Genomic DNA, 22,240 nt, shown 5'->3' on the forward strand with positions numbered 1-22,240 from the left:
CCATAGACATTTTCCTTTGTTTCCTGTGTGATGGGAACCAAATTAAGTGTTCATTTAATCTTACAACTACTTTATAAAGTAGAAGGTATTATCTCAGCTTTACAGATGAGAAATTTGAGATTACCTAACTAGTCCAAGATTGTCCAGATTACCAGTATTTAAGTTTATGTGTATCAGACTCAAAAGCTTGTTGGTTTTTTTCCCCAAAATACACTATCTCCTTTTATTATGGCCTATTTTATAAGTTATTTCCATATATTCATAGAATTTATTGCTCAAACAACTATAGAAGTGCATTCATTCTTGCCTAATTTTACAGATTACAAGTTTTATTTTTTTTTAAAGATTTATTTATTTATTCATGAGAGACCCACAGAGAGAGTCAGAGACATAGGCAGAGGGAAGAGCAGGCTCCCGCAGGGAGCCTAATGTGGGACTGGATCATGGACCCCAGAATCATACCCTGAGCCAAAGGCAGACGTTCAGCTGCTGAGCCACCCAGGCATCCCCACAGGTTACAAGTTTTAAAAGTTGGATTTATTGAGGTATAATTTACGTGCAATAAAATGCACTCCTTTTATTTTTTAATTTAATTAATTTGTTTTTTATTATTTTTAAATTACTTATTTGACAGAGAGAGAAAGCACAAAAGCAGGGAGAGAAGTAGAGGGAGAAGCAGACTCCCCACTGCCCACATTGGGCTCAACCTCAAGATCATGAATGAGCTGAAGGCAGATGTTTAACCAACTGAGCCACCCAGGTGCCCCTATTTATTTATTTGAGAGGGGGGCAGAGGGAGAAGGACAATCTCAAGCAGACTTCATGCACAACATGGAGTCCATTGTGTGACTCAGTCTCTCGAACCTGAAATTGTGACCTGAGCCAAAATCAAGAGTAAGGTGCTACACCACCCAGGTGTCCCAAAATGCACTCCTTTTAAAGTGTACAGTTCGGTGAGTTTTGACAAATGTAACCTGTATCACAGCAATCAAAATCTAGAACATTTCCATTACTCCCTCAAAGTCCTTCGTGCCCATCAATCCTGTCCTGCCACTACTGATCTAATTTTTATCCCTGTTATTTTGCTTTTTTCCAGAATGTCATGTAAATAGAATCATAGTAACCTTTTGCGTCTGGCTTCTTTCACTTAGCAAAATGCTTTTAAGATTCATCCATGTTGTTGCAGATACAAGGTATTGGCTTATTGCTGAGTTGTATTCCATTATATGGATGGACCACAGTTTATCCAGTCACTAGTTGATGGACATTTAGGTTGTTTCTGGTTTTAGACTATTACGAATAAATGCTGTAAACATTCATGTTCATAACCTGTTTAGTTTTTAAATTTCTGGGTTAATATGGCATTATCTTGAGTGACGTGGCATTCTCTTAGATGACTAGTTCATAGATTCCTTAGTTTTAGATAATGTAAAATATGAGATACTTCATTGGGGAGCTTTGAGCCCTCTATTAGAATTAGGGAATGATAAAAGTTGAGTGTTTTCAAAATTTGGGAGGTTACTCTGATGTTTGGGACATTTTTTTTTTTAATTTAGTATACCCATAGTAGTGTGAAGATAAATGGTACAAGATAAAGTACAGTAAAAATGTAGTAAAATGGCAAACACTGGACTAAGAGAAAATTGATTTCTAGTCCTTTAACCTGGTTTCAGTTTTCAGCTGTGTCTTTTATTAGATTTTGGATAAATTGTGACTTTGAACAAATTAGTAACTACTCTGGAAGAAAGAAGATGGAACTAAGGTTTCCATATTTTTTAGATACATACATTAGCTCATTCAGTCCTCAAGACACCCTAAGAGGTACCTATGTGGTAGATTAGTACCAGTTGTATTCCACTGCAGAGGAAACTACAATTCACAGAAGTAACTGGTAGTTGTAGCAAAGCCAGTAAGTGGGTGGGTGCTTCAACAGTTGGTTCCATACCACTTCCCTTATCTCAAAAATGAAGGTAATGCCCACTTTTGTAGTTGTGGGAATTAAGTGTAATTATATTAATAAGGACTCAAAACTGCCAGTCACTTACTCTCCTTCCCTTCTTATAAAGGTCCCTCTTTGTCTCCTGTCCTGCAATTCTGTTGACTACTTAAGAGAAATCTAAAATGTGGATGCTAATCTTATGTCTTTTTAAAAAATATATAGATTTATTTATTTGAGAGAGAGCAAGAGAGAGCACAAGAATATGAGCAGAGGGTGGGGACAGAGGGAGAAAGTCCTCAAGTAGACTGAATATGGAGCCCAGCTTGATCTCATGACCCTGAGATCAATCATGACCTGAGCCAAAACCAAGAGTCAGATGCTCAGCGGACTGTGCCACCCAGGCAACCCCACCCATGTCTTTTTGATTGCAAAAGATTATATAATGTCAGAAGGCTAGTACATTAGATGTTTCTTTTTATTATAAATATTAGAAAAACCCTAACTCAGCTAGCAAATAGAATTCACAGTGTAGTCCAACAACTTGGCAGATTGGTCTCACATGGTTCCTGTTAGCACATTCCCTCAATCCTTTTTTCCAGTGTGATACATTCTGTATTGCTTGTGAAGTAGCTCAACGCTGCATTCTACTACTTCTGTGTTACAACTACCCCAGTATTTACTCATATTTAAAAATCATCTGAGATCAGTGCCCACATATGGTTTCTTCCACATAGTTTCTGCATGCCCTAGACACTATACTTTATGATTATTTAAAATTGCTATAAGCAAGCAGCTTGATGAACTTTCCCTCTTCTGTCATTCTGGTTTTGCAGGATTGCACCAAACTTGGTAAAGTTATTATCAGCAGCTATTCTGTAGAACTTCCTAGGATAGTTCTACAAGGCCATACTGTAAAATCCCCCTATGCTTGAACCATGCAGAGTAAACACATCATTAGGTTTTCTTTCTCTTGCTTTCCTAATGAGGGGAGAAATGCTACACAGCTGGAGAAGCCTAGGACTCCTTTCTGAACTGATTTATTTACATAACATATGCTTAGTTTGACACATTGCTCAGAAGAAGCAGAATTTTTCTAGTTAAATATTATACAATACTTCAAAGAACGTTTTAGCTACACTACAACTGTTCAGCTTTTCTGTATACAAAAGCTGCTCTTTGCTCCTTAAAAAACATTTCTGTCCTAGTTCTTTATATTATTGCTTTCAATGTTAGAATTAAGCTGAATACATTTTAGAACCTCTTTTCAGAAATAAATTTTAGTTTCAGAAGCTGCTGTACAGTGCCAGTAGTTTAAGATGTCTGCACAAATCAAGGACAAATCATTCTGCTCTTAATCTAGTTGGTGAAAGAGTAAATAGTGATTTGGAGCCAGATAATATGCTATTGTGGTATGATATGAAGAACCTAACACTTTGAAGCCAGGTATATCTAGGTTTAAATCCCACTATGTGCTTGCTAATAGGTTTTCTTCATCAAAGTTAAAAACTACTCAGTTTCCTCTACTATGTGCTAGTGATAACAAGAACTCCTTCTTAGGGTTTGATTTCAGTAACTGAAATATGTATAGCACCTGGCATATAACTACTCTTTAAATATTTCCTTTCCCTGTTAGCTTGCCCCCTATATCCTCAAAAACAAACTTCCTTTATTATTCAAATATAATTTGGTGTTTGCTGGTTTGTTTTTTAAGGCTAAGTATGTCTCATGAAGGTTTAAGAATAGATGAGGCAGGGTTGACCTACCCATAAGTGATTGCTAGTGATAATTTTTAGCACAAGCTGTAGACCGTGGGAAGACTGATTGCCATGTAGGTCATACATCCAGTAGATAAGATTGAAAATGTATACAACCATAAACACTGTTATTGAATAAGGCTCTTTCCAATTTAATATTTATGGAGTACTTTCTGTAAGTGGGTAAGACATTCAACTAAGAGATATATACTCTTTTTGCCCTTCTGCCTTTCCTCTTCTTTCTGGGCTATAACACAGCCACGGTGGGTGAGATGTAAGTCACTGTCTTTGGGCCATAATGTGGTGTGGAAAGACAAAATGCGTAGGTTCTTGATAATGTAGCTGCATATTAGTTCCAGATCACCTACTTCGAGTTCTTCTACATGAGTGAAAAATAACAATGGCTGGAAGCATACAAGGATTTATTTTATTTTATTTTATTTTATTTCTAGTTTCTATTACTAGTAGCAGAACCTAATCCTTACAATCAGATAGCTGTCTGGGTGCAAGCATCTGACTCCCTCTAACCCAGCATCTACTCAGTTTGGAAATGCCTAAATATATCTTTAAAAAATAGTACACCAGCACCAAAGTATGGAAAAGGGGAGGTGAAATACGGAAGGGGCTGAAATACGGAAATGTCAAGAAATTCTATCAGAAATAATAGAGATATTCCCACTATAAGAACTAGAACTCTTTGAAGAAGGGCTGTGACTTCGGCAAGAAACATACATGATGAGCCTGGCATAGCCTGTCATACAAAAAAGCAAAAAGGCTATCAGAAGCTACTTGGGTTGTGTCACAAGGACTTAGGAGCCAACTTGAAAAGATTTGAACTGACTAAATAAAGGTGGGATAATTTGAGCATCAAAAAGTTATAACTGCAATGGATTGAAACACATTAAACATCTAAAATTCATGAGTTCATTCATATATTACTTTAAAAAAAACTTGTTTATTTTTGGAAGTTACTAGGGGGTCAATTCATTGTTTTTAACTGGTAAATAAAAGGAAAGATTCAGGCATTAATTTTGTCTTTCCTGTGCAGACTATATGCCTCAGGATTATCAGATCGTTAGTAAAGAAGGGCCAAGATTTTCTTGACAGAAATATGTCAGCTAATACATTAAGAAGGGCTGATAAAATATCACCATTTCACAACCCCTAATGAAACAGTCATCAGTGATTGCTAAAACTAGTAGATGGACTGCTAATGGGGAACTTTATAATATTGGATTGGGCTGACAGCACATGAACATACAGATTAATCCTAGCATAACAAAAAGAAAGACTGTCAAACGTTATATGCTTCCTAATGAAGGTTCATGCCTCTACCATGAAGTATCCTTGCTGAAGAATCAAGCCCTACTTTTTATAGCAAGTTATAGATCTTACTGCCAGTTTACAGGAGATACCTGGGAATGGAATCTGAGATAAGATCCTGCAACCACTAAGAAATAAGAACGTAGCACTCCATACAGGACAAAAACATACCCTTGATATTACAGGTTACTTCAATAACAGAAATTTCACAAAGCATTTTTTTTTTTATGCTTGCAGACTAAAACAAAAAACAAAAAACAAAAAAACCTGCGGATTCTTTGGAGTAAGACATGGAAAATGAGTCACAGACAGTAGACTGAGATGAAAGGAGGGTGGCTAATGGGGAGGCATAAATTAAAAGGGTATTGGATAAAATAAGAAACAATAGGTTAGAAACTAAAATGCAGTATCCAAATAAAAAGCCACAGAATAGGGATGCCTGGGTGGCTCAGTGGCTTAGAGCTTGCCTTCAGCCCACGGCGTGGTCCCGTGGTCCCGGGATCGAGTCCCACATCGGGTTCCCTGTATGGAGCCTGCTTCTCCCTCTGCCTGTGTCTCTGCTGCCTCTCTCTGTGTGTCCCTCATGAATAAATAAAATCTTTTTTTAAAAAAGCCATAGAATAGTAACTAAATATGCGGTATCCAAATTAAATTGTGCACTGGAAAAAATTGATTAGAAAGTTGAGAAAATTGACTCAATGATATCACTGAAAACAAGTTTGAGAAGCTCTCCCAGAATGCAAAGGCAAAGGGGAAATGGGATGGACAAAGAAAACATGAAGAACAGGTGATAAACATAATAAAGGATAGGGTAAAAGACATCCAACATGTAGATAATTGACATTCTGCAAGAGATCAAAACAAATTGAACAGGAGCAGTTATTAAGCACACTATAGGAAAAACATTTTCCTGAGCTTAAGGATGATCTGAGTCTATAATTCAAACAGTCCTGTTGCCAAATACCAAGAGAATTTAATAAAAAGAAACTAACAACTAAACCTGTCCTGGTGAAACTTTGTACTTCTCCTTGTTAAAAATAATAACAATAATGACCAGGCATCCAGGCAAAGAAGAAAACAAACAAATATAAAGTAAGGCAGCCTCCTAGCCTTAGATTGTTCTTACAGTTAAACATCAGGAGACAGTTGAGCATTGTTTAGAGAGTTCTATGGACAGTTTGAACCACCAGATTCTTTATCCAGCCGACTTAGCAGCCAAGAAGCAACATACCTTTTCAATTCTGCAAAGCTTCAAAGTATAAACCATGCAGCTACCCTTCTGAAAGAATTATTTCAAAACATATGCAAGCTGACTGAGAAATTCTTCAATATACAAGCAAATGCCAGAATTTGGAACATTTTTCCAAGTATGACTTTATGCTTCAGGTTTAGATAGCTTTTGAATCACTGCTTTGTCAGTTTTAGAAAGGAAGGACATTAACTGAAGTCATTCTCACTGGAGTATGGACTAATTACTCTGCAAAAATTAGTGTCCTAATGCTCTTAATCTTCACAATTGCCTAAAATTGTTCTGAGTTTGGGCAGCACACTTATTTCATCATTTGCAAATAGTACCTACTAGTTAAATAAATTTAATGCATGTAGTATATTACAATGATCCTCAGAGTGTGGCCCAGCAACGTAGATTTCTCCCCTGGACTATTTAGACAGGCAGATTATTGTACCCACCCAGATTTAGTGAATCAAATCATGGAAGTGGGACCTACCAATCTGTTTTTGAACAAGCCTTCTAGATAATTCTGATGCCGGATAAAACTCAAACTGCTGATATAGTATATAGGTGCCCAAACCTAATTAATCATCAGAATCCTGTGAAGATCTTGAAACATCTGTTCCCACCCCAGAGGCTGATATGCTGGGTTTGGAAATCACTGGTAAAATAGAGCTTGATTCGGAAGACCTAGGTTCTGTGCTTGGCTCCACCTTAAGAATTTTGACGACCTGCTTAATATTGCTGAGCCTCAGTTTTCTCTTTTGTAAAATAGCACTCATTTTCCTGCCCATTTCATTGGATTGTTGGAGGAATTAAATGAAGAAATGAATATAAAAGCACTTTGCACAATACATGTGGAAATCCATAGCTGTAAGTATATTATCTATGTTCTGCTTCGGTATATGTTCTTCCATGCATCTCTCTTTTTTTTGTTTTTAAGATTTTATCTTTATATGAGAGAGAGAGAGAGAGAGAGAGAGCATGAGCAGGGGGCAAGGGCAGACCCCACTGAGCCAGGACCCTGGTGTGGGACTCGATCCCAAGACCTCAGGATTGTGGCCTGAACTGAAGGCAGATGCTTAACCCACTGAGTCACCCAGGCACCCTTCATATGTCTCTTTCAAGCATCTTTCCCTTACCTAACTTCCTGCCACATTACTTTTAGATTTGCAAATTCAGTGATTGTATTTATTTTTAACACCCTTTCAAATAAAATTTTTTCTTCAATAATAAAATTTTCCATACATTCAGAGCTTGTCTCTTTAAGATTGTAAGTCATTTGAGAGAAGGAATCACATGTAAATATTTTGTATTTTCTTCAGTGTCAGATGTTAGGCTAAATTATGTACATAGTAATATCAAGTAAAATATTTATGAATCTGTTTACTAGCTTTTTGTAATAACTGGTACTGTTGGAATTATTAAGTATTTTCATTTTTTACTTCATTAATTTTGTATTTTTATGCAGTTTCTTTCCTCTAGTATGGAAAAGTGGTTATTCTGGTACTAGTCAACATCTGTACTTCACTTCTTAAAATTATTTAAAGAAATGTTCCTTGTTTATATCTAGTTTGTGATGGCTGCATTTTAGAAAATGTATGGCTTTGGTGTCCTATTGGTACTAAACTTTTTCCACAAAATAGTGTGTCAGGTGGAAGGCCCAGTAGGTTTAGAATAGGAATTTCCAGGCAGGTGGGTGACTCAGTCAGGTGTCTGCCTTGGGCTCAGGTTGTGATCCCACGATCCTGAGATTGAGTCCCATGTCAGGCTTTCCACTTAGTGGGAGCCCACTTCTCCCTCTGCTTCTCTTTCTATCTCTCATGAATTAAAAAAAAAAAAAAAAAAAAAAAACTTCCAAATTAAAAAAGACATGAGTAAATGGAAACCCATCCATGTTTGTGGATTGAAAGAGTTAATATTGTTAAGGTATCAATACTATCTAAAGTAATCTACACATTCAGTGCAATCCCTATCAAAATTTCTGTATGTTTTTTGCAGAAATAGAAAAACTCATTCTAAAATTCCTGTAGAATCTCCAGGGACCCCACATAGCTAAAACAGACTTTAAAAAGAACAGGGATGCCTGAATAGCTCAGTGGTTGAGCGCCTGCCTTTGGCTCAGGGCGTGATTCTGGATTCCTGGGTTCGAGTCCCGCATTGGGCTCCTTGCATGGAGCCTGCTTCTCTCTCTCTCTGTGTCTCTCTCTCGGTGTCTCTCATGAATGAATAAATAAATAAATAAATAAAGTTTTTTAAAAATAGAAACAAAACTGGAAAACTCACACTTCCTAATTTCAAAGCTTACTACAATAATCAAAATAGGGCATTATTTGAGTAAAGACAGACATATAGACCAATGAAGTAGACAGCCCAGAAATAAACCCTTGCATGTATAGGTAGATGATTTTTGACAAGAGTGCCAAGACCATTCAATGGGGGAAAGGACAGTTTTGTTTTTTTTTTTTCAACAAACAGTGCTGGGAAAACAGGATATCCACGTGCAAAAGAATGAAGTTCTGGTCTTTACCTAACACCACATGTAAAAGTTAACTCCTAAATAGATCAAGGAGTTACATGTTAGACCTTAAACTATGAAATTCTTAGAAGAAAACAGAATGAAAGCTTCATGACATTGGATTTGGTAGTGATTTTTCGAATATGATGCTAAAGGCATGGGCAACAAAAGAAAAAATAAATAATTAAACCTCATAAAAAATTAAATTCTGTGCACCAAAAGATAATATCAACAGAGTAAAAAAGGCAGCCCACAGCATGGCAGAAAGTATTTGCAAATCACATATTTGATAAAGGACTAATATCAAATATATAGAGAATTCCTAAAAACAACAACAAAACCCAATTAAATGAGCAAAGCGCTTGAAAAGACATTTCTCCAAAGAGATGTGTATGTAGTTGGCCAATAAGCACTTGAAAAGATGTTCAACATTACTAGTAATTAAGGAAATGCACTTCAAAATTACAATGAGATACTACCTCATACACATTAGGATGGGACTATCTAAAAACAAACAAACAGGGACGCCTGGGTGGCTCAGTGGTTGAGCGTCTGCCTTCAGGCTGAGATCATGATCCTGGGATCCCAGGATCAGGGTCCCTATCGGGCTCTCTGTGGGGAGTCCACCTCTCTGTATGTGTGTCTCATGAATAGATAAATAAAATCTTAAAGAAAAAAGAAAAAACAAAAGTTGACAAGGATGTGGAGAAACTGGAACTGTGTGCACTTTTGGTGGGAATATAATGTTAACAGCTATTATGGAAAACAGTATGGTGGTTCCTCAGAAACTTAGAAATGGAATTAACCATATGCTCCAGTAACTCTTTTAGGTATATATATCCTAAATAATTGAAAACATGTTTGCACACCCATGTCTATAGAAGCAGCATTCCCGGTAGCCAAGAAGTGCAAGTAACCCAAGTGTCCATCAGCTGATGAATAGCTAAGAAAAATGTGTGTACATATAATAAAACATTATTAAGTCTTAAAGAAATTCTAACATATATAACATCCATACCATGGATGGATGAAACTTGAAGCCATCATGCTATGTGAAATAGACTAGTTACAAAAAAAGACAAATAGTATGATTCCACTTACATGAGATACTTACAGTGGCCAAAGTCATAGACACAGAAAGTAGAATGGTGTTGCCAGGGGCTGATGGGGAGAGAGGAATAGAGAGTTAATGGGGATTTTTTGGTTTTTTGTTTTAAAGATTTTATTTATTTATTCCTGAGAGAGAGAGAGAGGTAAAGACACAGGCAGAGGGAGAAGCAGGCTCCAGGCAGGGAGCCCGATGCAGGATCCCGGGACTCCAGGATCACGCCCTGGGCCGAAGACGGGTGCTAAACCACTGAGCCACCCAGGGATCCCTGAGAGTTATTTAATGGTCACGGGAGTTTCAGTTTTACAAGGTGAAGAGTTAGGAAATGAATGGTAGTGATGATAGCACAACATTATAAATATATTTAATACCACTTGTTTTTCTGTACACTGAAAAATTATTAAGATGGTAAATTTTATATTACATGTATTTTAGCACAATAAAAAAAATTGGGAAAAAACTGTGAGCTTCTACACTCTGGGATAATAGAAAATACCAGGTGGTCTCAGGTCTCCTTGCAGATAGAGTACAGTACCACAAGTGTATCTTCTCCCAACTCCCAAGTTCTTTTGAATTTTTATTTATACAGTTAATGTATTCCTCATTAGATGACTCTCCTTCATCTCTGTGTTTAAAGTTTTTCATTTTTATTGTTTGTTTTTTTCCTTTTCTGCAATAGATATGTTTATAAGAGAATAGCAGATAAAATGGCAGTATTGGCTTAACTTGCTTCAAAGCATATTTGTGATGAGTAACTGAGTAGATAATTTGAACTTTGATGCCATAGGTAATTTTCATTCTGAAGTTAGAGATAATATGTATCCAAGACTAAGTAAAAAAAAAAAAAAAAAAAAAGTTAAAGTATTTATATTAAAGGAATTTTTTTCTTTTTTTTTTTTTTTTTTTTTTGGTTTGGTGGCAGTTGTTACTGCTAATAAGAAGATAGTCATGGGGGCACCTGGGTGGCTCAGTCAGTTAAGTGTCTGCGTTAGGCTCAGGTAATAAAACCAGGGTCCTGGGATGGAGCCCTAAGGCTCCCTGTTCAGAGAAGAATCTACTTCTCCCTCTCCCTCTGCCCCTCCCTGCCCTGTTCCTGCTCTCTCTTGAGCTCTCTCTCTCAAGTAAATAAATAAAATCTTTAAAAAATTATGGAATAATTTTTTGTTTTTTATTTAATCCCTCTCTCTCTGTCCATCCCCTCTGCTCCTGCTCTCTCTTTCTCTCTCAAGTAAATAAATCTTAAAAAATAAAAAAAGATAGTCATGGAACAAAAATTTTTTTTACTAAAGATTTCTTTCTTGGGACGCCTGGGTGGCTCAGCGGTTGAGTGTCTGCCTTCAGCGCAGGGTGTGATCCTGGAGACCCGGGATCGAGTCCCACATTGGGTTCCCTGCATGGACCCTGCTTCTCCCTCTGCCTGTGTCTCTGCCTCTCTGTGTGTCTCATGAATAAACAAATACAATCTTTAAAAAAAAATTTCTTGGGATCCCTGGGTGGCGCAGCGGTTTGGCGCCTGCCTTTGGCCCAGGGCGCGATCCTGGAGACTCGGGATCGAATCCCACGTCAGGCTCCCAGTGCATGGAGCCTGCTTCTCCCTCTGCCTGTGTCTCTCCCTCTCTCTCTCTCTCTTACTGTGTGCCTATCATAAATAAATAAAAAAAATAAAAATAAATAAACTTTATAAAAAATAAATAAATAAATAATAAAAAAATTTCTTTCTTATATTCTTAATTTCTTTTGTTTTTTTTTTAAAGATTGTATTTATTTATTCATGAGAAACAGAGAGAGAGAGAGGCAGAGACACAGGCAGAGTGAGAAGCAGGCTCCATACAGAGAGCCTGATGCAGGACTCGATCCTGGGTCCCCAGGATCATACCCTGGACTGAAGGTGGTGCCAAACCGCTAAGCCACCCAGGGTGCCCCTATTCTTAATTTCTTATATTAATGCTAGTTACTTTCCTTATATACTGCCACCTTGGAGTTTTTAAGACACCAGTACATTATTTTCAAAGCCTCAAATTAACATGGACTGATGAAACTGTTATTAGTAAGCTCCATTTCTATCTCTAGAGAAAGGTTTTTCTTGGACAAGTTATCCCAGTACATTACAATAATTATTAGCAAAAATGAGTTATTGTAAAGCATTTGTAAGCTGTTGCTGGGTATGTGGGGCCACTGAGGATCCTATTTTTCAAGGGCTTAATTATTCTAACCCATGTGGAAAGCAGGTAGTTTTATTAGATGACATATACATGTATATATATTCATAATTACAACTCCTTTCTATTCTTTTCTAATATTAATATGTCATAATTGTTAGATTTGAAGAAAATTTAAAAATTCCAGTAGCCTCATTCAGAGATACTAATAAATTTTTAGAATAGGTAACTTTTTCTAAAATTGTATTTTACCTATGCAAACTATGGATTCATGGTCAAAATTCAACTCTGTCTAGAATAACATCCTTGATCGCTGACTTCAATTCACAGGGTGGTAACCTGTTATAAATTAGAATATATTCTGGGGAAGGATAGTATTCAGCTTCTAAAGTACAATCTATAACTGCTCAAAGATACTTTATGACACATCAGAACACAAGGTTTGGAGTCAGTTCAGATTTCAAGTTGAACCATCATGTAACTTAGGATAAATTACTTAACATTTACAAAACCTGTTTGTTTCACCATTCATAAAATATAAAGAAACACAATTTTTAACCATGTTTAAGTTCCCACCTATCTTGGCTTTTGCCCTGTCCTTTTTAAGTGAATCTCTTGTGGGCTGTTATATCCTAGTCCCTTTGTCTGTAAAATGTGAATCACGTAATATAGACATACCTCATTTTATGGTGTTTTGTTTTATTGCAATTCACATCTATTGCAGTTTGTGTCTTTTTTTTTAATAAATTGAAAATTTATGTCAACCGTCCGTCAAACAAGTCTATGGGTATCGTTTTTCCAGTAGTATTTGCTCACTTCTTGTCTCTGTGTCACATTTTGGTGACTCACAATATTTTAAACTTTTTCAATTTATTATGGTGATCTGTGATCAGTGATCTTTGATGTTATTATTGTAATTGTTCTGGGGGTCCATGAACTGTGCCCATAAAAGACAGCAAACTTAATTGCTATATGTTACATATGTTCTGGCTCCCTGGACTGGCCATTCTTTCTCCCTGTCCTTGGGCCTCCCTATTCCCTAACACAACAATTTCAAAATTAGGTCAGTTAAAACCCTGCCATGGCCTCTCCGTGTTCAGAGTCACATGTCTGTGTTTTTAAATCAAAAGGTAGAAATGATTAAGCTCAATAAGAAATTCATGTTGAAGGCAGAGACAGGCCAAAAGCTAGACCTCTTGTGCCAAACAGCCAAGTGGTAAATGCAAAGGAAAAGTTCTTGAAGGAAATTAACAGTGCTACTCCAGTAAACACACGAGTGATAAGAAAGCAGAGTAACCTTATTGCTGATAGGAGAAAGTTTTAGTGGTCTGCATCAAAGATCAAACCAGCCACAACATGTCCTTAAGCCACAGCTTAATCCAGAGCAAGGCCCTAACTCTCTGTAATTCTACGTAAGCTAAGAGGTGACGATGCTGCAAAAGAAAAGTTTGAAGCTAGGAGAGGTTGGATCCTGAGGTGTAAGGAAAGAAGCCATCTCCATAACATAAATATGCAAGGTGAAGCAGCAAGCAGTGATACAGAAGGCTGCAGCAAGTTATCCAGAAGTTCTAGCCAAGGTAATTAATGAAGGTGGTTATACTAAACAGTAGATTTCCAGCGTTGAATGAAACAGCCTTATATTGGAAGAAGATGTCATGTCAGACTTTCATAGCTGGAGAGAAGTCCATGCCTGGACTCAAAGCTTCAAAGGATGGGCTGGCTGACTGGTTAGGGGCTAATGCAGCTGGTGACTTAAAGTTGAAGCCAGGAGTCATTTACCATTGTGAAAATCCTGGGGCCCTTAAGATTAAGCTAAATGCACTCTGCCTGTGCTCTGTAAATGGAACAACAAAGCCTAGATGGTGACACATCTCTTTATAACACAATTTACTGAATTTTATTTTTAAACCCACTGTTGAGACCTACTGTTTGGAAGAAAAAGAGTCCTTCAAAATATTACTGTTCACTGACAATGCACCTAGTAACCCAAGAGCTCTGATGGAGATGTACAGTGAGGTTAATATTGTTTTCATACCTGCAAACACATCAGCTCTTCTGTAGCCCATGGATCAAGGGGAATTTCAACTTTTCAGTCTTATTACTTTAAGATATACATTTCAGGAGCACCTGAGTGGCTCAGTTGGTTGTGTCTGACTCTTGATTTTGGCTTAGGTCATTATCTTAGGGTTGTGACATTGAGCCCTACATTGGTCTCCATGCTGGTCATGGAGCCTGCTTAAGATTCTTCCTCTCTGCCTCTGCCCTGCCTCGTGAGCACACACACTCTCTCCCTTAAAAAAAAAAAATACATTTCATAAGGCTATAGCGGCCATAGAGAGCAATTCCTCTGATGGATCTGGGCAAAGTAAATTGAAAACCTTCTGGAAAGAATTTAGTATTCTAAATGGCATTGAGAGCATTCACGAGGAAGGTCAAAATACCAGCATTAACAGAAGTTTGGAAGAAATGTTTTCCAACCCTCATAGAGGACTTTGAGAGGTTCAAGACTTCAGCGGAAGAAGTATTGTAGATGTAGTGGAAATAGCAAGAGAACTGGAGTTAGAAGTGGAATCTGAAGGTGGGACTGAATTGCTACAATCACAAGCTAAAACTAACTGATGAGTTGCTTCTTATGGGTGAGCAAAGAAGGTAGTGTCTTGAAATGGAATCTACTCTGGTGAAGATGCTCTGAAGATTGTTAAAATGACAATGAAGGAGTTAGAATAAGACATAAAGTTAGTTGATAGAGCAGCAGCAGGTTTTGAGAAGATTGACTCCAGTTTTGGAAGGAGTTCCACTCTGGGTAAAATGCTTTCAAACCCATCCATGCTGCAGAGAAATCATTTTGTGAAAGGAAGAGTCAATCGATAAGGGCCAACTTCACTGTTGTCTTATGTTAAGAAATTGTCACAGCCACCCCAACCTTCAGCATCCACCACCCTGATCTCTCAGCAGCCATCAGTATCAAGGCAAGACCCTCCGCCAGCAAAGATTACAACTCCTTGAAAGCTTATGTGATGATTAGAATTTTTTAGCAATAAAGTGTTTTGTCTTTTTTTTAAGATTTTATTTATTTCATCATGAGAGATCCACAGAGAGAGAGGGAGAGAGGCACAGGCACAGGCAGAAGGAGAAGCAGGCTCCCTGCAGGGAGCCCAACACAGGACTTGATCCCGGGTCTCCAGGATCTGGCCCTGTGCCAAAGGCAGCACTAAACCGCTGAGCCACTGGGCTGCCCAATAAAGTGTTTTTTAATTAAGGTCTGTACATTGTTTTTTTAGACATAATACTGTTGCACACTTAATAGACTACATTGTAGTCAACTAAGCATAATAGTCTATTAACAGTGTACTCAAAAGCACTGGAAAACTAAAAAATTACTCTTGTCATATTGTGATATTTCCTTTATTGCAGTGTTCTGGAACCTAACCTGCAGTATCTCTGAGGTATACCTGTGTACTCTATACCGCCTACTCAATTTCTTTGGGGTGCTTACCTAGAAATACAATCTTATTTGAAGCATTGTAAGCCAGTTGTATCATAGATTATTTTAACTTTGTTATTTTTAAAAAATGGGATAGCAAAGTTGCCTTCTCATTTTGTCCTTCATAGTGACAATACTACTTGTTTTACATTGCTGGTCTTGAAATATTAGGCATTTCTCTTTTGTGTTAGAGCTATCGCAAAGTACTTAACCATTTGTGTAATTTAAGTCTTGGTCTATCAAGCAGTAAACAGATGGAACATTTCTAACAGCAATAATTAAACTGTAAATCTATTTTAAAGAGTTGGCCGGGATCCCTGGGTGGCGCAGCGGTTTGGCGCCTGCCTTTGGCCCAGGGCAGATCCTGGAGACCCGGGATCGAATCCCACGTCGGGCTCCCGGTGCATGGAGCCTGCTTCTCCCTCTGCCTGTGTCTGTGCCTCTCTCTCTCTCTCTGTGTGACTATCATAAATAAAAAATAAAAAATAAAAAGAGTTGGCCAGTTTACAGCATCACAGTCCATATTCTGTTGTCTCAATTATGTTTACTTTATTTGGATTATGATTTCAGAATACCCAAATATGGGAAGGAAAACAAAATTGTCTATTATTTTAAAAAATTGCATACATAGGGTACCTGGGTGGCTCAAGTCAGTTAAGCATCTGACTCTTGATTTCAGCTCAGGTGACGATCTCAGAGTTGTGAGATCAAGCCCCACATCGGGCTCCATGACCAGCATGGAGCCTGCTTGAGATTCTCTCTCTCCCCCTCTCTTTCTGCCCCTTCCTGCCTTTGATAAAATAAATAAAATAATAAAATAAAATAAAATAAGGGACGCCTGGGTGACTCAGTCAGTCGAGTGTCCAGCTCTTGATTTTAGCTCAGGTCATAATCTCAGGATCATAGGATCAATCTCTGCCTTGGGCTCCACCCTCAGCCAGGGTCTTCTTCTGCCTCTCCCTCTGTCCCTTCCCCCAGTCATACCCCTCCTCTCCCTGTCTCTCAAATGAATAAATAAAATTTAAAAAATAAAATAAAATTGCATACTTAACAATATTCATTCATTCAACAAATCTTTATTGAATGTCTACTATGAACCGGACACATTTTTAGGCACTGGGGATCCAGCAGTGAACAGGAGAAACAAAATCCCAGTCCTCATGGAACTTAGATTCTAGTGGATTGGAGATGGATAATAAGCTAAATATGTATAATACCAAGTGTGGTAAATGTGAAGAAGAATATAGCTGAGTGTAGACCTAGAGAGTGATGGAGTGAGAAATACTGTTTTAGATAAGGTAATCAGGGAAAGAAGGCCCCTCTGATAAATTAACACTTAAGCAGTGACCTGAAGAAGTAAGGGAGCAAGCCAGTTGTTATCCAGGGAAGCAATGCCAGGCAGAGGGCATGGCAAGTGCAGATTACCTGATTTGGGAACATGCTTAGTTGTCAGTTGTATTCATTCCACCTTGAAGCTTTCCTTAACACCTTAAACAATTAAGGGAGAGTTATAGGCCTCCTTTTCTGTGTGTCATAGCATATTTCTATGTAACTTTTTTACAGTTCTTATCTCAGCATTATTGTTACATGCATATTTCTGAAAAATCTGGCCTTCAGGGACAAGGATAGTGCCTTACCTGCCACAGAGTAGGTGCTGAATAGATGGTGATTGAGACAGTTTAGCTGTTGCACAACTACTTTTCTGTTTACTTGGAACCAAAGTATTGTAAGAAATACAAATTATTAGATATGTAAGTAAGAGAAAAAAAAATGATCAAGCAAGCCTTGGTCTGCGTTATTCAGAGGAAAGAAATTTCTTTCAATGAAATTTTTTACGAATGTATTTAAATATTCTTAACTGAAATATAACCTTCATATTTTAAAATGATTTAATGTTTACTGAATGACTTGGTTACTTGAAATATTCAGTTAGGTGAATTTGAAAAGTAAAGTATCTACATCACAAGAGTTCTTTGGATTGTAAATCATTTTAGAAGAGAGCAATTTGCTTTCCCACAGGATAACTAAGTTGTATTTTGTTTTCCATCATTACTGAAAAGAAATTATTTTACAGTTTCTTTATGATACTTACCGAATATAATTTTCTGTTTTAGATCTCCAAAGGTACTAAAACCAATTTTTATTGGATTATGTTTCTAATGAAATAAATCTTAGGGTCTGCAGTAGATGAGGTTTCAAAGTTTCTGAATTTACTGACTTTTTAAACTTTCCTTTTTTAACTTGAAAGGTTAATCTGGTTTATAGATATGTCAAAAGTTTTAAAATAAGTAGGAAGCTTATCACCACTCAGCAGAAAACCCTGGTTTGGTCTGTTAAAGGTCCTGTTGTTATTGTACTAGCAAAATGTCAGTGCAGTCTACTTTCTGCAATTTTAAAGTTTCTGGTTAGTTTTCTATAATTTGAGCAACTTTAAAATAAATTATCATTTTTACCTTTAGATAAATCTATTTGGCAGTTTATAGTGCATATCAGTGTTCAAGGTTTTCTTATTTTCTATTCGCCTTTCTCCCATATTTTCCCCCTTCCCTGAAAAAAATGTCAGGGCCTATTTTGAAAACGAAATATTTATAAACATTTTTAAGCTTTAAAATTTACATTTCCTTTAATATTTTAACAAAAGTGACTTTGACCTTAATTTTAATGATTTTTTAAAAAACCAGTACATATGAGAAATGAAAAAATAAAGACCTATGTGTGCATTGTTTACTAAAGTGATATTGTTCTATGTATGCTGTTTTGTAGCCTCCTTTTTTTTTTCTTTTCTTTTTTTTTAAGATTTTATTTATTTATTCATGAGAGACACAGGCAGAGGGAGAAGCAGGCTACATGCAGGGAGCCCGATATGGGACTTGATCCCGGGTCTCCAGGATCCTGCCGTGGGCTGAAGGCCGTGCTAAACTACTGAGCCACCCGGACTGCCCTGTAGCCTCCTTTTTTCAATAAACATCTTCTGTATGTATTTCCATCTTCACTTCTTAACAAGTCTACAGTCAGATTTCCCAGGGGAGGACCAAGTCTCACATCTGGTTGTCATATGCCCTAATAAGTCTCTTTGGGGAAAAAAAAAATCTAACCTAGTCCTCTTTCTTTTCATACCACTGACTTATTGAGGCAACAGGGCTGGCTCTCCTGCAGGATATCTTGCTTTCTAAACATGTCTAGTTGAGGGACACCTGGGTGGCTCCATCACTTAAATGGCCTGCTCTTGGTTTTGGCTCAGGTCATGATCTCAGGGACCTGGGATGGAGCTCCATATTGGGCTCCGAGTGGGGCTCTGCGCTCAGGGGGAGTCTGCTTGAGGAGTCTCTCTCCATCTCCTCTGCCCCTCCCCCTACCCACGTGCATGCTTGCTCCCTCTTTTTCTCTCTCTCAAATAAATCTTAAAAAAAAAAAAAAAAAAAAAAGATGTGTCTGGTCGCATGTACATTTAACTTGTTCCTCTATCTCTTGTATTTCCTATTAATTAAAAGTCAAATTGTAAGGCCCAAAAGATCCATATTAAACATGTTTTGCTCGGATCTATGACCGGTTATTTACTTCTTATTTTAACTCATCAAAAAGCACAGTATCTGGATGAGTCACCATTAATGAGATTGAATTTGAGCACTGAATTAGGGTAACAAATCTGATCCCTTCATTGTAGAGTTTCAGCTTTTTCATCTTACTACTGAAAAATAATGTATTTGGTGTTACTTTGCACAGTATGAATCTCTAGGTCCCTATCAGACATATACCTGAATATAATGCTTGTGTAAATGAGTACATTTCATGAGGGATCACATAATACTAATTTTCTGATATTTTAAATTTTTTTCTGCTACCTCATTAGCCACTGTTTTTCAGTAACAGAATTGTCTATCATCTGGAGCTATTGGTTTGTTCTCTTGCAAAGGCCAGATAAATAATTTCATTTAGTTACTAATAACTAAATCAGAAGATGATATGTTTGTTTTTTGGGTTTCTTTCTGACTTTCTCCTTTTAGACTATGATTGTAGACTCGTGGATTTTTATTATTTCAGTTAATATCAATCATAATTCTTACAACTTTGACTAATGGTGAAAGGGACCTTTCAGGTTGATTCTTGTCTTGTGTCTTTTTGCTATGATAACTATTTTTTGATTATGGAAATGTTCAAGCAAACAAAAGTATAGAGAATAATGTAGTGAACCTTGAATATATCTCAGCTTCAAAGTTATCAGTGTTTCTGATCTCATTTTATCTCCTACTGCTTTTTTGATCCCCTGGATTATGATCTTACTGATATTTCAAAGTTTTCTTTATTTTCTGGCATAGCAAGGCTTTAGACCTGGAATCCTCCATTTCTCTAAGAAGCCATCATTACTTTTAGTAAGGGATGGTATCAGATAACAAAATCTGAGCCTAAAGGTTAATAAAAGCTTTTTATTTTCATTTTTATTTACTTTCCCATCATGTATGTGTCTCATTGTAATGGTAGTCTAGTTCCATAAGCATGTTCACTCTCCATTGTGGAGGAAGGACACTTCTCAGAGATGGGACAAAATCTTTATATTTCCATTTTAATTGATCTAAATGTTAGGTATAGCTGACAAATGATTCAAATGTTGGCACATAAGTGTTTTTCAGGAATGCTTAAAGAAAGATTGGGGCAGCCCAGGTGGCTCAGGGTTCAGCACTGCCTTCAGTCCAGGGTGTGATCCTAGGGACCTGTGATCGAGTCCCATGTCGGGCTCCCCACATGAAGCCTGCTTCTCCCTCTGCCTGTGTCTCTGCGCACCCCCCTCCCCCGTCTTTCATGAATAAATAAATAAAACATTTTTTAAAAAAAAGAAATACTGCTTTTTTAAATAAACACCATTTAGTGTTATCAGTTTGCCTGTACTACAATATAAGGAAATCCTTTATAAATATATGATTTCTGAAGGTTTGCTTATACCACTCTTTGGTTTTTTTAGCATTTTTAGCATTTTTTCATAGCAGATGATAAAGTCTTACTGGATTCCAGCTCTTAAATCTGTGTATGATTTCCAAGATGGACCAAACTCTGTCTTTGCCTTTTTCCCTCCTGATGCCCTACTGAAGTAAAATGTATAGAAATAAAAAATGAAGAAACCACTAAGTAGGAAGACTACCAAAAAGTGATAACTGAGCAGATTTCTAGATCTCTCTTGTTCAAGTACTAAAAGGCACAACTCTACCCTCTCATCTGCCTACACCACTCTCATCCCTGCACTTGGACTATTGATATATATATATAGCAGGCATGCACACCAAGCAAAATATCAAACGTATCCTGTAGAGAAATTGGGAAAAGCTAAGGCTTCTAGAGTACAAGTTAGGTCTCCAGAACAAAAGAAAAACACCATCATCATTCTGGCTTTTAGAGAGCCTGTTGGCACCCTACCCATGCACCCTAAAGGAACACAGCTTGTAACTAACTACCCTACACAGAGTCCTCCTCAGGAGAGCAGTCTAGCCAAAAATCAGACCATTTCCACAATGGTAGAGGAAATCTGTGTTGATTAATGAGTCATCCAGGCATAAATATGAATGAGTAACCAAGATTACCAGGCATGTGAGCAAAACTGATGGCATGAAAGAGAGACTAAAATAATCAGAAAAATTGCTGCTGAAGAAAATAGAGCTAATCAGAGGGAACTTAACAAGAAATGAACTCTCATATTCTTATGGCTGCAGGAAGATCCTACTACACTCATTAAACAGAATAAAAGAACACAAGTTTTCAGATTGAAAGGACACAGCAAGTGCTGAAATAGCAAATCAGATATCATAATGTACTACTTTCTTGGGAAGCTGCAGAATTTCAAGGATAAACTAAAGATCCAGAGGATGTACAAAGTGACAAGTGTCAGACCGAAATCAAACCTGTCATCTCTAATTCTCTTAGTGCTTTAAGACAGTAAAACATTGCCTACAACTTTTCAAAAGAAAAAAATGTGTAACCAGAGATTCTATATCTTACCAAACTGTTAATCAAAGGTAAGAGCAGACTGAAGTTGTTTTTAGACTTTCAAGAACTCAAAGGTACTTTGTCTTGGAATTAAAAGAAATGGATGAGGGGGCACCTCTCTGGCTTAGTCTACAGAGCATGAAACTCTTGATCTTGGGGTCATGAGTTCAAGCCCCACAATGGGTGTAAAGCTTACTTTAGATAGATAATTACGCTTTCACCATTAGCTTTCTTAAAAAATAGAAGATTATTGTATAAATTTTCACTAAACATTTTCATTTTGGGTTTGATTTTTCTTTAAATCTCATTACTGCCAGAAGGGTTTATTGAGAGAAAAAAAGGGATGAAGAATTACAAACAGTAAAGTAGTTGTGGAGTTATACCATAAAATAAGTTATTGAGCTACTATAGCAAACAATAAGGAGACTAATCCCATAATTTTCCATAGTTCCCTGTGACATCAGCAATAGGCATTTCAGGACTACTTTTAATTGCAGTCACAACTGACTGGTACACCATATGGCCAGCAGATGCAACAGCATCAGATTGTTTTCCCGTCATGACTAGAGTGACATGATCTGGCTTATATTTAAAAGCATCATTATAATGGCTATGTTGCAAATAGACTTGGAGGTAGAAATAAGGAGACCAGTTTGGACATGATTTCAGTATTCCAAATGAAAGATGACAGTGCCTTGGATATGGTGGTAACAGTGGAGTTGGGGAAAAGAGGTCAGATTCTGGGTATAAT

General features: G+C 37.2%; 1 protein-coding gene across 7 annotated transcripts in view; it reads left to right on the forward strand.

Annotated features, from left to right (window-relative positions):
* GLCE (glucuronic acid epimerase) overlaps positions 1-22,240 on the forward strand; it is a 115,670-nt gene that overhangs the window by 77,205 nt on the left and 16,225 nt on the right. Inside the window, exon 2 of one of the 7 annotated variants that reach the window (XM_072738974.1) lies at positions 7,023-7,120. The exons of the other annotated variants lie outside the window; for them this stretch is intronic. The gene's annotated coding sequence lies outside the window, so the exon portion shown is untranslated. The remainder of the gene's footprint in view (positions 1-7,022; positions 7,121-22,240) is intronic. 7 annotated transcript variants of the gene reach the window in all.

The sequence above is a fragment of the Vulpes vulpes genome, chromosome 15 (assembly GCF_048418805.1).
Source record: "Vulpes vulpes isolate BD-2025 chromosome 15, VulVul3, whole genome shotgun sequence".
NCBI classification, from domain to species: Eukaryota; Metazoa; Chordata; class Mammalia; order Carnivora; family Canidae; genus Vulpes; species Vulpes vulpes.